The 18,802-nt window shown below is 41.9% G+C and overlaps 1 pseudogene; it reads left to right on the top strand.

Moving 5' to 3' along the window:
* The first annotated feature begins 9,461 nt into the window (after positions 1-9,461).
* The window catches only part of LOC122699439, a 34,539-nt pseudogene continuing 25,198 nt past the window's right edge, over positions 9,462-18,802 (top strand).

Genomic DNA, 18,802 nt, shown 5'->3' with positions numbered 1-18,802 from the left:
CTCCTTTGGGATGGACTGGTTGGACCTCCTTGCAGTCCAAGGGACTCTCAAGAGTTTTCTCCAACACCACAGTTCAAAAGCATCAATTCTTCAGTGCTCAGCTTTCTTTACAGTCCAACTCTCACATCCATACATGACCACTGGAAAAACCATAGCCTTGACTAGATGGACCTTTGTTGGCAAAGTAATGTCTCTGCTTTTTAATATGCTGTCTAGATTGGTCATAACTTTCTTTCCAAGTTGTATACAGTAGGTATGTATTATTTTACCTGATGAGTTCATATTTAAGGGTCTGCTTTTCTCTTCTTTCTTTCTTACCCTGCTTGGTCTTCATTGCTGCATGCGGGCTTTCTCTAGTTGTGGTGTCTGGGCTCCTCACTGCAGTAGCTTCTTTTGTTGTTCAAGGGGCTCAGTAGCTGTGACCCTCTGGCTCAGTGGCCCAGAGGCCTGTGGGATCTTCCCCATCTAGGGATCAAACTTGTGTTACCTGCACTGGCAGGACGACTCTTAACCACTGGACCACCAGGGACGTCCTCTGCCTTTCTTAAGAAGCAGCACAGTTCCGTGAGTTACCACACAGGCTTACATCAAGCCTTGACCCCTGGAGGACATAAGGCTTTCTTGCTCCAGTCAGCTCTGGTGTGGGCCATTGTCTCATCTGTACTTGCTCCACCTTGAAACAGAATCAAGAATCCCATTGCAGGAGGGACCCCAGAAGACAGCAGAGGCGATCCCAGGCCAGGAAATAGTTCGGTCACAAACCCAAGGTGCCAGAAGGTTGCAGGTCCCATCCCACCTTCCGTAGCTCATCACTTAGGCGTATTGGGATCTGTCCAACCAGGAGGCCTCTGAGGCAGGTGGGCGGGGCGACGCGCCTGAAGCGCCAAGACTTCCTCTATCCTTACCTGGGCTCCCCGGTGGTGTGTTCCCTACCCTTCTGTGTTCACGGTAGCCCTTCGGTGTCCGTTGCACTGACCAGCACTGGTCGTTGGAGACGAAGGAAGGACGCAGAAAGGCCCAGAACACGTCACAATGGTGAGTGAGCTCCCCGGGACTGCGGAGACTCGCCGAAGGCTCTGTTCGGCCCGGATCGGCGGGACCGGCCTCCTTGAGGTCAACTCGGAAATCTGCGGAGTTGACTCTAATAAGAAAGCCTGGAGCTTCCAGCTTTTTGAGCTGCTGTTCGCTGGGGAGATTTTCCTGTGCCCTGTGTGGTGGTGTTGACCCCGTCAAGCGTCCGTTCTCTGTTCGGAGGACTCCGAGTTGGCTGTTTCTGAGTTGGGAGCTGGAGTATGAGAACGGAGCGCTCCTTCCAGTGGTCCTGGGTTAATGTCTGAGCTGGAACCTATCTGTGTTTAGGGTGAAGGTGTGACTGAGGTTGGTTTTACCCAGACATTAGAGCTGGATGGAGGACCGGGGGCTAGGAGGATGAGTATACCCTGTGAATGAGGTGAACCCAAAAGGTAGTTATTACCTTGGAGCCCTCAACGGTGGCTCGGGGAGTAAAGAATCTGCCTGCAATGCAGCAGACACAGGAGCAGCGGGTTCAATCCCTGAGTCAGGACGATCCCCTGGGGAAGGGCATGGCAACCCACTCTATTAATCTTGCCTGGAGAATCCCATGGACTGAGAAGCCTGGTGGGCTGCAGTCCATGAGGTCTCAAAGAGTCAGACATGACTGAGGCGACTGAACAAGCAAGCACGCACACACCTTGTTTTTGGTTAGAAGCTAAGTTGTGTCGGACTCTTTTGCGACCCAGTGGACTGTGGCCTGCCAGGCTGCTTTGTCCACGGGATTTCCCAGGTAAGAATACTGCATATAGGGCAGTTATTTCCGATAGAAAGGAAAAGAGAAGAGACAGGAAAATGTAGCCAGTAGGTGGTGAGATTCCAGAAGACTCACCAAAAGTTCTAAGTAATTCTGGGGCTGTTGGCCCTGCATCTATTGCAACAAAGATCCTTGCCCTCTGGGTAATTGTGGACCAACAGCCACAGCAGAGACATCACTTTGCCTACAAAACTCTGTATAGTCAAAGCTATGGTTTTTCCAGTAGTTAGGTACAGACATGAGAGTTGGACCATAAAGAAGGCTGAGTGCCAAAGAAGTGATGCTTTTAAATTGTGGTGCTGTAGAAGACTCTTGAGAGTCCCTTGGATTGCAAGGAGATCAAACTAGTCAATCCTAAAGGAAATCAACCCTGCATATTCATTGGAAGGACTGATTCTGAAGCTGCAGCTTCAATACTTTGGCCAGATATGAAGAGCTGACCCACTGGAAAAGACCCTGATGCTTGGAAAGATTGAAGGCTAAAAGAGAAGGGGGTGGCATAGGATGAGTTGGTTGGATGGCATCATCAACTCAATGGATGAGTTTGAGCACTATCTCTGGGAGATAGAGAAGAACAAAGAAGCCTGGCATGCTGCAGTCCATGGGGTTGCAGAGTTGGACACAACTTAGCGATTAAACAACAAAACTAATTATCTCTACATGTTAATGCAACCAAACTTGGGTCCACTTGCCCTGTGGGCAGTAAAGCCAGTCTATTGACACTGTGATGTGGTGAAGGGAAGTGCAGGGTGTATTGCAGGGCACCAAGGCAGGCATCCATTAAGGCATCCACAAGGTAGCTAGTGCTTAATGGGCCCTGACACTCTGAAAGGTTTCGAGAAAGGTTTTTTAAAGACAGGGTGAGGGAGGGGGTTGTGGGATATGTTTGTAAACATTCTTCTGATTGGTTGGTGGTGAGGTAATCTTGAATTAACATCATCAAACTTCTGTTTCCAACCAGTCTGGGGTCTACCTGTGTGTGGCCAGTATAGAGTTAACTTTTTTTTTTTTTTGGCTCTTCATTCCCGCATAGACTTTTCTCTACTTGTGGCAAGCCGGGGCTGCTCTCTAGTTGTGGTGTGCGGGTTTTTCATTGCAGTGGCTTCTCTTGTTCTGGAAGAGGGGCTCTAGGTTGCAAAGGAGTCGGAAGTTGTAGCACATGGGCTCAGTAGTTGCAATTCCTGAGCTCTAGAGCATAGGCTCAGTAGTTGTGGCCCACGGGCTTAGTTGCTCTAAGGCATGTAGGATATTCCAGGATCAGGGACTGAACCTGAGTCTTCTGCATTGGCAGGCGAATTCTTTACCACGGAGCCGCCAGGAAAGCCCCTAGAGTTAACTTCTTCCATTACTATTATTCCATATTACTTTGTCTTACTTAACTGTTTTCCTTTCTTTCTGCATTTGCTCACATCTCTGATTAAATTTACTCCAAGTCACAAAAAGACCAGGAGGCTAAAGTTTTTCTATAGACAAGAGCAGGTAGAGGTGGGTGTCTGTTCCCAGAAGGCCCAATAGGGTCTTGCTTGGTTACTCATATTCTGGGTTCTCTAAAACATAGAGGCCTCCCATAAGCACTGATCATATGGCCTTCCACTGAGGTGCCTATTATAGCCCTGGTCCTGGAAATAGCACCCAAGCAACTCAGCTCCCCTACTCACACTTATTTGTGGTATGATGGACCCAAACCTTGGCCCTCTGGCTTATACCTCCCTTGGAGAGAAGACGTTTCTTTCTTTGATCCTTTGAAGAATGCTGTGGTGCTAGAGGAGTCACCCTTCTCCAACACCTTGGTTCCCTGGGTAGTTGCTTGGGATGAACTGATTGCACAGCTCAGGGAAGTGCCTAGACTAAGGATGACAGTGCACCCTGGTGCCTGATGGAGCTCAGTGGAAACTTGCTGGCCTTCTTCCTTTAATGGGAACAGCCTTCATGGAGAACCAAACCCAAGGGGTCACCACATCTAACTAAACATCACGCATCATCAGGATGAGTTGTACAGATCTGTCTTCATCTTCTTTTTTTTTTTTTGCAGTTGCACCACACAGCTTACAGGATCTTAATTCCCTAACTAGGGATTGAACCTGGGGCTATGGCAGTGAAAGCACTGAGTCCTAACCACTGGAATGCAGTTGATGAACCCTCAGTCTCAGTCTCTTATTAATTCCAGTAGCTATCTCTGTCGCTGTGATTTTTTTCAGATGTTTCACAAGGATAATCAATCATGTTATACAAACAGATGTTACAGATTTGGCTATAGGATTCATTAAGATGTTCATTCTCAAGAAATGAAAGTTCCCTCTGTTAGTAGTTTGTATTCATAAATGGATGTTGGATTTTATCAAATCCTTTTCATTTTCCCCTCTGTTCCTTTCTGATATTTGTACTTTTTGTCTTCCTTCTTTCCTTAGTTATCTTGATTAGGTCTTTATCAATATTATTAATCTTGTCAAAGAGCCCAAGTTAAATTTTTTTTCCTAATTTTTATTGTTTTTTAGTCTGCTTACTTCTCATTTTATATGCTCTTTTTTTTATTATTTCTTAAGGTACATGCCTTTATATTATTGTTTATACATCTTGGCGTTTTCACAGTATAGTTGTTTCATGGCATAAATTTCCCTCTAGGCACTGTTTTTGCTGCATCCCACATTCTTTGAAACATTTTGGTCTCATTTATTTCAAAATAAATTTAATTTTTCTTGAGACTTCTTTGATCTTACGTATTATTTCAAAGTATGTTGTTCTTTGATCTTATGTATTATTTCAAAGTATGTTGTTGAATCTCCACGTGTTGAAGGGTTTACCAATTCTGTTGCTGCTATTGATATCTGTTTCTTTTTTATTGTTATGTCGTTTATATCTAGATAAATGTCTTTGAGGTCTTAAGAGCATAGCTTGTATGATTTTTGTTTTTTCAGATTTGTTAAGGTATGTTTTATATCCCAGAATGTATTCTGTCCTGGTGAATGTTCCATGTAAACTTAAAAATGTGTATTCTGCCCTTGTTGCATAAAGCGTTCCATAGATTACAATTAAATCAAATTGTTTTATAGTGCTTCTTCAGTTCAGCTCTGCCCTTCCTGATTTTCTGCCTGATGAAATTTATAGCTTTTGATAAAAGGGTGGTGATGTATGACTGTGATAATGGATTCATGTACTTCTCCTTGCATTTTTTCAGACCTTGCTTTATTTACTTTGCCCCTTTGTTGTTCTGAGTGTACACATGAAGGATTCATTTGCCTTCTTGGAGAATGGAACTTATTGTCATTTTGTAAAGCTGCTTTTTATCTCAGGTTTCCTTGGTCTGAAATCTGCATTGTCTGAAATTCTTAACTAGTGCCGCCTTTCTTTTGATTAGTTTTGGCATGGTGCATTTTTCTCTATCCCTTTAGCTTTCATCTACCTGTGTGTTCATATTTAAACTTTTCTTTTTTATACAACGTACAGTTACAATTTTTAACATCTGATATTACTGTGTTTGTCTTTCATTTGTTTTGAGACAATTGATGATTGAAGTGTGATTAATACAGTTGGGTTAACATCTACCACACCTCCTAATGTTTCTGTTTTTTGCCCTGGCTCTTTCTTTCACTTGCCTCACGCCCCCTGCCCACCATCCCCCCCACCTTTTTCTACCTTCTCTGGCTTTATTGACCATTTTACCTGGTTCTTCATTTTATCCTCTTTTAGGCTATCGATTACATATTTTTATTTTTTTAATTACATTTTTTAAAAAACATTTTTAGTGGTTGCCCTTGGGCTTTCCATTTAGAACTAACCCACATCCTCCGTCAAGTAACACTTGACTTCTTCAGTGGTTGTACAGTTACCTCATACCAAACTATTCTCAGCTCCCCCATCATATTTCACATCCACAAGGTTTTCATTAACAATGTCATTGTTGCTAATACTGTTTTACATATTGTCATCTATTATATATGATAATAAAAATTGTCTCTTCCTTTTCTAATCCACTTTCATCATTTGTATCCTTTCTTATGAATTTTGAACATTTCTTACAAAGCAGATTGACTAATGACAAATATCCTGAATTTTTGTCTCAGAAAGTCTTTACTTCTTTATTTTTTAAAAATAATAGTGCTTGATATAGAATCCTATACAATTTTTTAAAAACTTATTTGCTTATTTCTGGCCGCCCTGGGTCTTTGTTGCTGTGTGCTGGCTTTTTCTAGTTGAGTCAAGCAGGGACTACTCCCTAGTTGCAGTGCTCAGGCTTCTCATTGAGGTGGCTTCTTTTTTGCAAAGCACAGGCTCTAGGGCACAAGGGCTTAGTGGCCCTGAGGCATGTAGGATCTTCTGGACCAAGGATCAAACAGTGTCCCCTGCATTGGCAGGCAGATTCTTAACCATTGGACCACCAGGGACGTCCCCTCCCCTTTAGAGTCCTGAAATATATTCTTTTGCCTTTGATTTTTCACTAGTTTGTATATGATATACTTTAGTCTCCATGTCAGGTGTATTCATGTTTAGAATTCACTGAGCTTCATGGGTCTACCATTGTTGTCTCTGGTTAATTTTAGGAAAATCTCAGTGATTGTTAGTTATACCTCTGTTTCTTTCTTTTGCTTCAGTTACTTTCATTATATGTATTTTAAATCTTGTGTTAAAGAAGGATATGCTAAGGTTTCTGGGTCTTCTTTTGTTTTTGCATTACACGCTGGTGTAACTTTTTTTTTTCCCCCCAGCACAGGCCTTAACAGAATATTTGTGGCATATTTGAGAACCCTCTTTATTTTCTCTTTCCCAGTTTTGGAGATACTAGTTTATCCTTTGAAGTCACTGGTCTCATGGTTCTAGGAAGACTTTACTTCAAATTTTTTCATTCTCTTCTCAGGAGATTGGGAATCACAGCTTCTAATGCCATAAACTCCAGACTGGAAGTTGGCCAGGCAGCAGCTAGGGTGTCTACTCAGGAAACACTAGGTCCTGCAATTGCAGAATGGAGACTTTATGTTGTTTTGGAGGAATCCACTGATGAAATATTTAGATGGACAAATTCACCATCAGTACATATGGACTTTAGTGAACACGCTTGCTCTCTGTAGCTCTTATTATCCTTTCCTCAACGGGACAGGGTTTGACCAGAAAGAGCTATTCTGGCTATTATCTCAGTGTGGGCTCTATAGTTTGGCTGGAAGAAGCTCTGAGGCACACGAGTAGATGGCTTTTGTGGTCTCAGTTGTTACTCCTTTTTCCTCAGGTCTGAGCTCTAAGTTTAGAATAACTTCCCAGCTGCATGAAATTATAGAGAGAGGGGAAAGGGAAGAACACAGTCTGTGATCTTTATTAGACAACTTAAAAGCAGGGCTTCCCCACAAGATTTACATTTAGTCAGGAACATTAGATTACTTCCGAAGGCCTAGAGGACTTTGGGACTGTGTGGCCAGGTGGACTTTGGTAAAAATTTGATTTCTACAGGCCTCCTGAATGCCCATGTTTGGTTTACTTCTACAGACATTAAAGAGCCAAACCAAGGCACCTGAACTAGCTTGCCATATTCTCCTTAGAAAGTACCTTTGAGTAATAAACATCTATTGATGCAGTTGACATCAGTGTTGACATCTGATCCCACTGGGTAATGATAAAACAGAAGATAATGATAAAACAGAAGATAATGCACAGATAATGTGACATTATCTTCTGTGACAAACCTGTATTCAGGGTAGGATATTTTAGAACATGAGGAAAGACATCCAAGTATGATCAGAGAAGAAAAACTCAGAAACCACCAACATGATCACAAGTAGAGGAATGAATAGTGAAAATGATAAACAGTCTTAAAAGGAAAAAAAAAACAAACAAACTGAGTGGATGGTTTCTGCTCCAATATGTAAAGAGCTCTGAGTGATCATTGTTATCTTCACAACAATAAAAAAAAGTTGAAAAACCTGAAAAGCAAAACCTGTTCTTAGATTCATGAGAGATTTGAGTACATGGCCGACAATGCTTCCTAAATCAGAGACAGACATAGAATCAGAGACAGTTACCTGGAGGTGAAACAGCTAGGGCCAGTAAACCTCAGGGAACATTTAAATTGGTAACTTGAACTTGTTGGAGATACAAATTGGACCAGCTTGAGATTTAAAGCCTTTTGAGAATTTAGTCTCAGGGAACCCCTCAAATTTACGAATTTTTCATTCAGGAGCCCAACCAGGGCTAAATGATGGAAAAACATGCCTCTTTCTTCATGCAGGAATCAGGGGAACCATTTTGATATGCACTAATAGCATTCTATTTCCTGGTTTTTGTTTTTTACGTGAACCATTTTTTAAAGTCTTTATTAGATGTGTTACAATATTGCTTCTGTTATTTTTTTTATGTTCTTGTTTTTGGCTGTGAGAGATATGGGATCTTGGTTCCCCAACCTGGAATAGAACCTGCACCTCAGAACTGGAAGTCAAAGTCTTAACCACTGGACCATCAGGGAAGTCCGTTCTGTTCCCTTTAATTCAGGCTCTCTCTTGAAACTAATTTGCCAAAACTTTATCTGAAATGGGACAGAGCAGTCAAACAATTCCCTGACCCTTCAGGTGTCCTCTGTGACAGACGGGAAGGAATGAATACAATCCCTGGCTCATGGTCCAGGGATTCTGTCCTGCCAAAATATTATAGGTATAATCATAAGAGAACATTTTTCTACACCAGTACCGTCCTATCGTATAAACAGAGCTCAGTATTTAAAAAGTTGATTAAAACAGAGTTTTAAGACACAGACTATTAAGATTGAGTTTCTAGGTATACCCAAACACAGCAGGGCAGAGATACACAAGGACACAAGTAGACAACATAAGGACTAGTAAAACGGAAACTTATAAACACCTATATTAGGAAAGAGAGCAAATTAACAGCCTAAATTTACACCTCAAAGAACTAGAAGAAGAACAAGTATAAAATGAGAGTATCCTTAAAATTACAAAGCATGGTGAAAAGAAATTAAGACAAGTGTAAATAAACGGGAAAACATCCCAATTCATGGTTCAGGGAAGTTAATATAGTTGCACTGGCACTATTCCACAAAAGGATATGAAGTTTCAATGTAATACCTATCATAATGCCAGCTAACATCTTTGTAAGAAATTGGTAGATGGCAAGCTGATTCATAGTTTTATATGAGTGGGGAAATGCCACTGGGGAATTAAAGGCTCAAAGCTAGCAAATGCCAACTATTAAAATGGAGCCAGACTGTTACAGGTGGTGGAGTCACCTTTAGTGTCTGTGTTTCTAACCAAGGGTCACAATTTGGACTGATCTGACAGATTTAAGCTAAGACCCTGACCCCTATAAGGACATGAGACTCTACTATTTCAGGGTCGCCCGATATAGGCCATCCTAGTGTGCTGTACTTGATTCATTTGGGAATTCAATCAGTGTTTCCCTGTGCCTCGGAGTTCACAAAGAACTAGACGAAAACGTGTAGTCAGGCAGCGCCCAGCCAGGAAGAAGTTCCGCTCTAATGCAAATATCCGTTGCCGGGTCAGGACGCCGCCCGCCAACGGAGGCTGGTTCCGCAGACACGCAACCTCCTGCCCTGCTGTCACTCAAGCGTGGGGCGTTGCCTCTCAAACAGTCCAATCAAGAACCCCGCCGGGTAAGGTGGGTGGGGAGACGTGCCGCACCGGCGCAGAAGACCCACCTCACCCCGGATCTAGAGTCGCTGACGAAATCTGCTTTGTCGCAGTGTCTCTCGCGCTGTGCTCGCAGTGGTCGTGGGCGTCATAGGAGGGACTCGAGGAAACCTAACAATGGTGAGTGGGCTGCCCCGAGATGTGGAGTCGGAGTGGAGGGTCTGGTCGCAACCGGTCGTGGCGGGACTCGGGTCTGCGGACATCATGCGTGGATGTCGCCGCTCGGACTTCTGTCCCCTACATCAATCAGCGTGGGGCGGGGCCGGCAACTGGGCCCCCGGGCGTCGAGTCCTCTCTCAGAGTGCACGGGGACTTGGCCCTTGAGCCCGGAGTCCCTCTGAGCAGCTCAGCGCCGCAGCCCCGCGTCTTCCTCGGATTGTGAGGTTACCACAAGGAAGGGTCGTCAGGGAACAGTCGTGACTGCCTCTGCTGGGATTGTACGCGAGAGGAACAGTGCTCTGTGGAGTTCATCGTCTCTCGCTTCCCCTCCAAGGGCGAGGAACTCGTTTTCTTAAGAGTTTTACAAGTGGTTTTGTTTTTAGAGCGGGGTCTCAAATCCACAGCTCTGCACCACCCCCAACCTCCGTCCCCAGCCTGGCTCTGGCAATAAACCCTGAATTTCCAGGTCCTTCCTTTCATTCCCAGAGCCAGCTTCACCTTTCAGATTCACAGCATCGTTATAACTCTGCGGTGCATTTCAAAGGGACCCAATATTTTAATAGTTTATCCTTTTCCCACAGAGCCATGGATGGCTCTTAAAGACTTGTTTTTTGTTTGTTTGTTTTTTTGATCTGTGGATATTTTATATGAGTAGAAAGCTGAGGAACCACATGGAATCATATATATTGTATGAAAACCTTTGCGTCTCCCCGCGAAAGGACACATGCATCCTGTGGGAAGTCTTTAGGATGGAGCGTATTCTTTGCAAACTTTCACAACGTTCTCTCTCATCTGTCAGCACTGTCTCTCCCTGGGTTTGTCACCTTGAACAAATTTATTGACTTAAGTCTCCGTTTTCCAAGAAAGGAAAAACATATTTAATCAATACAGCCGTAAGGACAGTATAAAATAGTTCAAACAGGCAAGAAAGAGGTGACTTTGAGACAAAATAGATTATTTTTGTATTAATTTCATTTGTTAAGAATTTTGCTTTCACTCTTTCTTTCCCTGAACGTGTATAGTAAGTTTCTGAGGCCTGTGCTTACTTTTGGATGTTTTCAAATGGAACTGCAGGGCTTAGACCAGAAGTGTTCAAGTATAATTATTTACAGATGTAATTATTTACAGATGAATTTCTTGCCACAGAAATAATAATTAACTGACATGTTTTATTCTGGATGAAATAGATATTTGGGGGTTTCTGCTTGAACTACTTGTGCGCCTTACTATTTTCCTTCCTCCTTCCCACATAAACACTGGGTTTAAGTAATTTTGCTCTAAAACTAGCTTCATGTCATTTACAATCTCAGTGATCCAAAGGAAGTCTAGGGAGAGTAGAGGTCTGCAGTCGGTGAGCCTCAGTAAGGCCCCCATGAGTCTGCAAGGGAAAGTACTCCAAGACCCAGTTGCTTTTTCCTGGGAAGCCTCCTCTTACAGGTGTCCTACAAACACACCCATCACAGAAGGAGCCTTTATAGTGAGAGATGTAGAACTTTGGAAAGCTGAGGGTTCACCTTTACGTAAGAGTGGGGATGATGCCTTTTTTGGGGTTGTTGTTTTGGTTCCGTAGGCCTAGACTTTTTTTTTTTTTTAACTTATTTATTTGGCTGCTCCGGGTCTTAGTTGCTGTAGGCAGGTCTTTGATCTCCGTTCCAGCCTGCGGGATCTTTAGTTGTAGCATGTGGGATCTAGTTCGCTGACCAGGGATTGAACCCAGGCCCCCTGCAGTGTGAGTGTGGAGTCTTAGCCACTGAACCACCAGGAAAGTCCCTGGCCTAGACATTTTTAGACATGGTGTTTGAGTTTTGCATCCACAGTGGAGGTGCAGTTAGTATAATTTGTCCACAACGGGAAAGTCTGTGAAGATCAGATGTTCTGTCTCAGGGCAAAGGTTTATGAACTGGGAAGTTCCTTTTGGGTGAGAATTTTAAAGTGAATCAGGTTGAGAGTTTCCTAACTTGTGAAAATGGAAATTTGGGAGAAGGAGAGCTTCCATGCTTATAGGAGACGGGAGGGCGTGTGGCACTCGCAGAGTTCATTCCTATGACTGCTCACGTGTACCCTGTCCTCCTTAACCAGGGATGACCCACTCTAGGGGTTCCATCTCAACTCAGAGTGTTTAGACCCCAAGTCTTGAATATGTTCAACTTTCTGAAAGTGGATTTTTCTTCTGAATTTTAGGGAAGCGGGCTGCTTCCTGGGGTTTTTTTAAATTTAATTTTTATTTTATATTAGAATATAGTTGATTTACAATGTTGTGTTAGTTTCAGGTGTGTAGCCAAGTGATTCCGGTATACATACACATATATCTATTGTTTTTCAGATTATTTTCCCATATTGGTGGTTACAGAATATTGAGTAGAGTTCCCTGTGCTATACAGTAGGTCATTGTTGGTTATATTGTTTATCTATTTTGATTCCAGTATTTGAGTTTCCTTTCCTTTGGATTCTTTTGTCTTAAATATTGTACCCTTTTAACTAGTTTGCAGTAGCACTTGGGATTTTAGTTGATTGAGAGAGATGATGTAAGGCATAAAAATTGTGGAACCAAATAGAATTTTGATTCATTTAGGCAAGAGAACCTCAAGATGTAAGATGGGTGTATTTAAATTCTCAGATGGTCTTTCCACTTTTTAGATCAGTTTATGTGCCTTGCTCTAGAGAACTTTGACATTTAAAAAGCTCTACTATTTCTAAAATAATGCACAAAATTCTCCAAACCAGGCTTCAGCAATATGTGAACTGTGAACTTCCAGATGTTCAAGCTGGTTTTAGAAAGGGCAGAGGAACCAGAGATCAAATTGCCAACATCCACTGGATCATCAAAAGCAAGAGAGTTGCACAAAAACATATATTTCTGCTCTATTGACTATGCCAAAGCCTTTGACTGTGTGGATCACAATAAACTGTGGAAAATTCTGAAAGAGATGGGAATACCAGACCACCTGACCTGCCTCTTGAGAAACCTGTATGCAGGTCAGGAAGCAACAGTTAGAACTGGACATGGAACAACAGGCTGGTTCCAAATAGGAAAAGGAGTACGTCAAGGCTGTATATTGTCACCCTGCTTATTTAACTTATATGCAGAGTACATCATGAGAAACACTGGACTGGAGGAAGCACAAGCTGGAATCAAGATTGCCGGGAGAAATATCAATAACCTCAGATATGCAGATGACACCACCCTTGTGGCAGAAAGTGAAGAAGTACTCTAGAGCCTCTTGATGAAAGTTAGAGACTTGGCTTAAAGCTCAACATTCAAAAAACTAAGATCATGGCATCCGGTCCCATCACTTCATGGCAAATAGATGGGGAAACAGTGGAAACAGTGACAGACTTTATTTTGGGGGTCTCCAAAATCACTGGCAAGAATACACAAAGAACTGTACAAAAAAGATCCTTGTGACCCAATCACGATGGTGTTATCACTCACCTAGAGCCAGACATCCTGGAATGTGAAGTCAAGTGGGCCTTAGAAAGCATCACTATGAACAAAGCTAGTAGAGGTGATGGAATTCCAGTTGAGCTATTTCAAACCCTGAAAGATGATGCTGTGAAAGTGCTGCACTCAATATGGCAGCAAACTTGGAAAACTCAGCAGTGGCCACAGGACTGGAAAAGGTCCGTTTTCATTCCAGTCCCAAAGAAAGGCAATCCCAAAGAATGCTCAAACTACCGCACAATTGCACTCATCCCACACGCTAGTAAAGCTCAAAATTCTCCAAGCCAGGCTTCAGCAATACATGAAACGTGAACTTCCAGATGTTCAAGCTGGTTTTAGAAAGGGCAGAAGAACCAGAGATCAAATTGCCAACATCTGCTCGATCATCAAAAAAGCAAGAGAGTTCAAGAAAAACATCTATTCCTGCTTTATTGACTATGCCAAAGCCTTTGACTGTGTGGATCACAATAAACTCTGGAAAACTCTAAAAGAGATGGGAATACCAGACCACCTGACCTGCCTCTTGAGAAACCTATATGAAGGTCAGGCAGCAACAGTTAGAACTGGACATGGAACAACAGACTGGTTCCAATTAGGAAAAGGAGTACGTCAAGGCTGTATATTGTGAGCCTGCTTATTTAACTTAAATGCAGAGTACATCATGAAAAACTCTGGGCTGGAGGAAGCACAAGCTGGAAGCAAGATTGCCGGGAGAAATATCAATAACCTCAGATATGCAGATGACACCACCCTTGTGGCAGAAAGTGAAGAGGAACTAAAAAGCCTCTTGATGAAAGCGGAAGAGGAGAGTGAAAAAGTTGGCTTAAAACTCAACATTCAGAAAACTAAGATCATAGCATCTGGTCCCATCACTTTATGGGAAATAGATGGGGAAACAGTGTCAGACTTTATTTTTGGGGGCTCCAAAGTCACTGCAGATGGTGATTGCAGTCATGAAATTAAGACGTTTACTCCTTGGAAGGAAAGTTATGACCAACCTAGACAGCATATTAAAAAGCAGAGACATTACTTTGCCAACAAAGGTCCATCTAGTCAAGGCTATGGTTTTCCAGTGGTCATGTATGGATGTGAGAGTTGGACTGTGAAGAAAGCTGAGCACCGAAGAATTGATGCTTTTGAACTGTGGTGTTGGAGAAGACTCTTGAGAGTCCCTTGGACTGCAGGGAGATCCAACCAGTCCATCCCAAAGGAGATCAGTCCTGGGTGTTCATTGGAAGGACTGTTGTTGATGCTGAAACTCCAATACTTTGGCCACTTCATATGAAGAGTTGACTCATTGGAAAAGACCCTGATGCTGGGAAAGATTGAGGGCAGGAGAGAAGGGGACGACAGACGATGAGATGGCTGGATGGCATCACCGACTCAGTGGACATGGGTTTGGGTAAACTCCGGGAGTTGGTGATGGACAGGGAGGCCTGGCGTGCTGCAGTTCACGGGGTCGCAAAGAGTCGGACAGGACTGAGCAACTGAACTGAACTATTTCTAAGATAAATGGATTCCTAATTTTTTTAAGGAAAAAAATCGTATTTTTTTTTTATTTTGGGGGGCGCTATGTGGGCTTTCTCTACTTGTGGAGTGTGGAGGCTACTCTCTAGTTTTGGTGCACAGGCTTCACTTGTTGGGAAACACAGACTTTAGGGTATGGGCTCAGTAGTTGTCCTATATGGGCTTAGTTGCTCTGCAGCTTGTGGAATCTTCCTTAGGCAGGGATCAAACTCATGTTCCCTACATTGGATGGCAGATTCTTAACCCCTGAACCACCAGGGGAGTCCCCAATATATTTTGAATAATTTCAAATTCTTGCTGTTTTAAATATTTCCACATTCTTGATCTTTCAATTAAGCTTCAATCAATCCTCAAAAGGGTATTTTTCTTCCTTTTCTGTGTGTATCTTGTAATTATCTTAATTTTAATATATTTGAATTTGCCTCTGACTTTGTAGCTCACTCTTTTGCTTATATGACAATATTCTTTCTATTATCAATAAAATATTTACCTGTAACTTCTAACAGTGGCTTCGTTTTGTCTTTCTCATTTAAATCCACAGTGAGCAGCCTATTGTCTATGGAATGGAGGGAAATATGCTGCATTTTTCCAGTTGGATAACAGTTTGTCTCTTATGTAGCCAAATGTTCATGATATTTGCCACTGCTCTCCTGCTTTCTCCTTAACCAACTCTCCACATATAATCTGGCCTATGGAAGACACTTTTCCTTTCCTTGGTTCTGTTTGTTTTTCTTTCTGTTAATACTTGTATCATTTGAATTACCATAGAGGTAGGCCATCACATTTTTCTATAGGGGACTGTCCATTTTTGGACATTTCTTCTTCCTGTTCAGTTTAAAGAAGTAGTCTTTATTAAGTCCCTAAAAGCTGTCTCAGGAGGACTTCCCTGCTGGTTCAGTGGTTAAGAATCTGCCTGTCAAGGCAGGGGACACAGGTTCAGTCCCGATCCAGGAAGATCCCACATGCCACAGGGTAACTACTGAGCCTGGGCACCTGGAGCCTGTGCTCTGCAACAGAAGAAGCCACCACAATGAGAAGCCCTTACACCACAATGAAGAGTAGCCCCCCGCTTGCCACAGCTAGAGAAAAGCACAGACCCAGTGCAGCCATAAATAAATAAATAAAGTTGAAAAAAGAACTGTCTTAGGTATTTAATATATTAATATATTTAGGTATTTAATAATATATCAAAAAAATAATCATATATCATCTGGGAGAGGTGACATCTGAGCAATGCTGAATTCTTTCTAAGAACACATGCCATCACTTTACTTATTTCAGTCTACTTTGACATCACCCAGTAATTTTTAAAAATTTTTTATGAGAATCACTACATATTTTGTAGTAATCTTGTTTAGTATTGAATTAAATCTGGTGTGGAGAAAACCAGAAGTAAGCTCTCAAATGTTGTCTCTTGCTGTAATCACGTAGAATAGGCTCGGTTCCAAATAAATTGTGAGTATATATGTGTGTTACGGTCTACCCAGTTTCCAGAGTTGTTTGAGATGTGGGGCTGTTCAGGTAGGCGTCTTCTGATCAGTTTACTATATACCCTGTTTTTCGCATAGACACATTACACTCACAGAGGCATGTTTATCTGTAAGGTTGTTGAGCTTAGTCCCAAAACCACGGATCCTACTGGAAGATAAAATTTGTAAGCAAGCATTTCTAAGGATAAGCAGTCTTGGGCCTGCTAATGTTCACTGTGTCTTTTGCACATGATGTAGTTGGATTTGTTATGAGCAAGCACTGTTGTTCCAGTGAATAAACAGTAATCAGGGCTACCTTTAGGCAACTTCTCTTACTCCCTGGACCCACAACAAGAGAGATGTTCTTTCATTTATATTACTCTACTTCAAGCATTGTCACGATAAATGGGAGCCTTTTTTCTGTAACCTTCTCATGAACATCAACGGATAATTGGTCTTTTTTAGAGACCAGCATTTAGGAAACTTTTGCCATTGGGGATTCCTATACAGGATGGGCTATCAAGCTGCTGTGTCCCATGGGGGAGCTCAGAAATGAGAGGAGGTGGAAGGACAGCCTTGAGAGTGGCTGGTCAGGAATCACTTGCTGCTGAAATTAGGGAAAGGATATTTTATTTTTTGAAGCAAGCACTGTTGAACTCTTTATGTTTTTTTATAATTTGTGCAAATTCACTCTGAAACTATTGTAGATTTTAATGAAGCCCTTGCAGACTTCAAGTCTTAACCTGATTCTCAAGGTCATCAAGGCCCAAATTACAGTTTTATGATTCTGCCAAAAAGAGGTCTTCTGTGATCATACCATCTCAGTATGGGCAACTCTGTGTCTTAAAATTATTCAGAAGCCATTCCAAGGCACATGAATATAGGGATTTTTGTGGAGGTGCAAGTTGCCCTGTTTTCCTCCTCACGCCTGGACTCTCACACTGAATAATTTCCTAGCCCCATCAAGTGAGATAGAGAAAGGAAGGTAAAACCCAGCATGTGGTAAATATTATACAAATTTTAATTTGTACTCCTCCTCAAGAATATTTTCATTCAGCCACCTGGATTGGACTACTTCCATTAGCATGGAATACTTCAGGACAGTATGTCTAGTTGGCTCTTATTACAAGTTGGATTTCCACAGGACTTTTAGCCTCACATTTGGTGATGGGAATAGAAGAAAAACCTTCCAATTCTTCACTTGTTATTTGTTAAAACCTCATGCAGATGTGAACCTGTGATTGTACAGTGCTGTACAATATGGTGAATATTGGAGTGGAAAAGTTTTTATCAGAAGGAAGTGGTGTACTTAAAATGGAGTTATTTCTTTCATTTGTAGAGCATTTCTCTTATTTCTCCAAGGTGCTTTATTTATTTATTTATTTATTTTTGGTTGCACTGGGTCTTCATTCCTGTGTGTGGGCTTTCTCTAGTGGCAGCAAGCAGGGACTATTCTTCATTGCAGTGCATGGGCTTCTCATTGTGGTGACTTCTCTTGTTGTGGAGCACAGACTGTAGGCACATGGGCTTCAGTAGTTTCGGCATGTGGGCTCAGTAGTTACAGCTTGTGGGCTCTAGAGCACTGACTCATTAGTTGTGATGCATAGGCTTAGTTGCTCCACAGCATGTGGAATCTTCCCAGACCAGGAATCGAACGCATGTTCCCTGCATCGGCAGGTGGGTTCTTATCATCAGGGAAGTATATGGTGTTCTGTCTTGACAAAGAGAACAATAAAGACTTGGCAGTGATCACAAGACAAATGTAGCATTAAATTCCTTGTGTTAGTGATGCTCTTGAATTCATGATCATCACCATTCCAAGAGCATCACCATAGAGTGAGAGTTCTAATGACAAACTTATAGAACAAATGTTTGGAGACCACAGTGTCATATGTGAACTTCCTGTGAACTGAGTATAGATTGCTGGTGCTCTTCATCCTACCCATTGTCTCACACACAAACTTGGGATGTTTTAGGATTCACTGACCTTTGAGGATGTGTGTGAAGTTCACAACAGAGGAGTGGGGTCTGTTGGACCTAGCCCAGAAGAAACTCTACAGAGATGTGATGCAGGAAACTTTCAAAAACTTGACCTCAGTAGGTAAGGGATGATGGCATTCTTAATTACTTAATCCTTTAGATAACCTATGTTGTTTGCTTATCAACATGTTCAAGAGGTAAAATATGGAAAGAGACTACGTTGGTAAATAAAGCAGGCATGGTCATGGGTCTTCATAGGTTTGTCATGTAAAACTTTTCTCTAATATTTTATAATTTATAATGATTTTTTGTTGGTCTGCATTGTAGGAGAAAGACAGGAAGACCTTGATATTGGAAATCAGTATGAAAATCTTTGGACAAATCTGAGGTGAGTTACACTGACAGGAGAAAGCAGTGTCCCATGACAGAATATTAGTATGCAATGGCATCTTTTAAATTTTATTTTTTATTAAAGTATAGTTGATATACAATGTTGTCTTAGTTTTAGATAGTCAGAAAAGTAATTCAGTTATATATATATGTATACACATATATACATATATATATATAAAATATCCATTCTTTTTCTAGTTCTTTTCCATTATAGGTTATTCCAAGATATTGAATATAATTTCCTGTGCTATACAGTAGGTCTTTGTTGTTTATCTGTTTTCCCTCCCCATCCTTTCCCCTATGGTAACCATAAGTTTGTTTTCTATGCCAGTGAGTCTGTTTCTGTTTTGTAGTTAAGTCC

Source organism: Cervus elaphus, chromosome 9 (genome assembly GCF_910594005.1).
Source record: "Cervus elaphus chromosome 9, mCerEla1.1, whole genome shotgun sequence".
Lineage (NCBI taxonomy): Eukaryota > Metazoa > Chordata > Mammalia > Artiodactyla > Cervidae > Cervus > Cervus elaphus.
The sequence above is the reverse complement of the archived record's forward strand: the minus strand, read 5'-3'. Positions and strand labels throughout refer to the sequence as shown.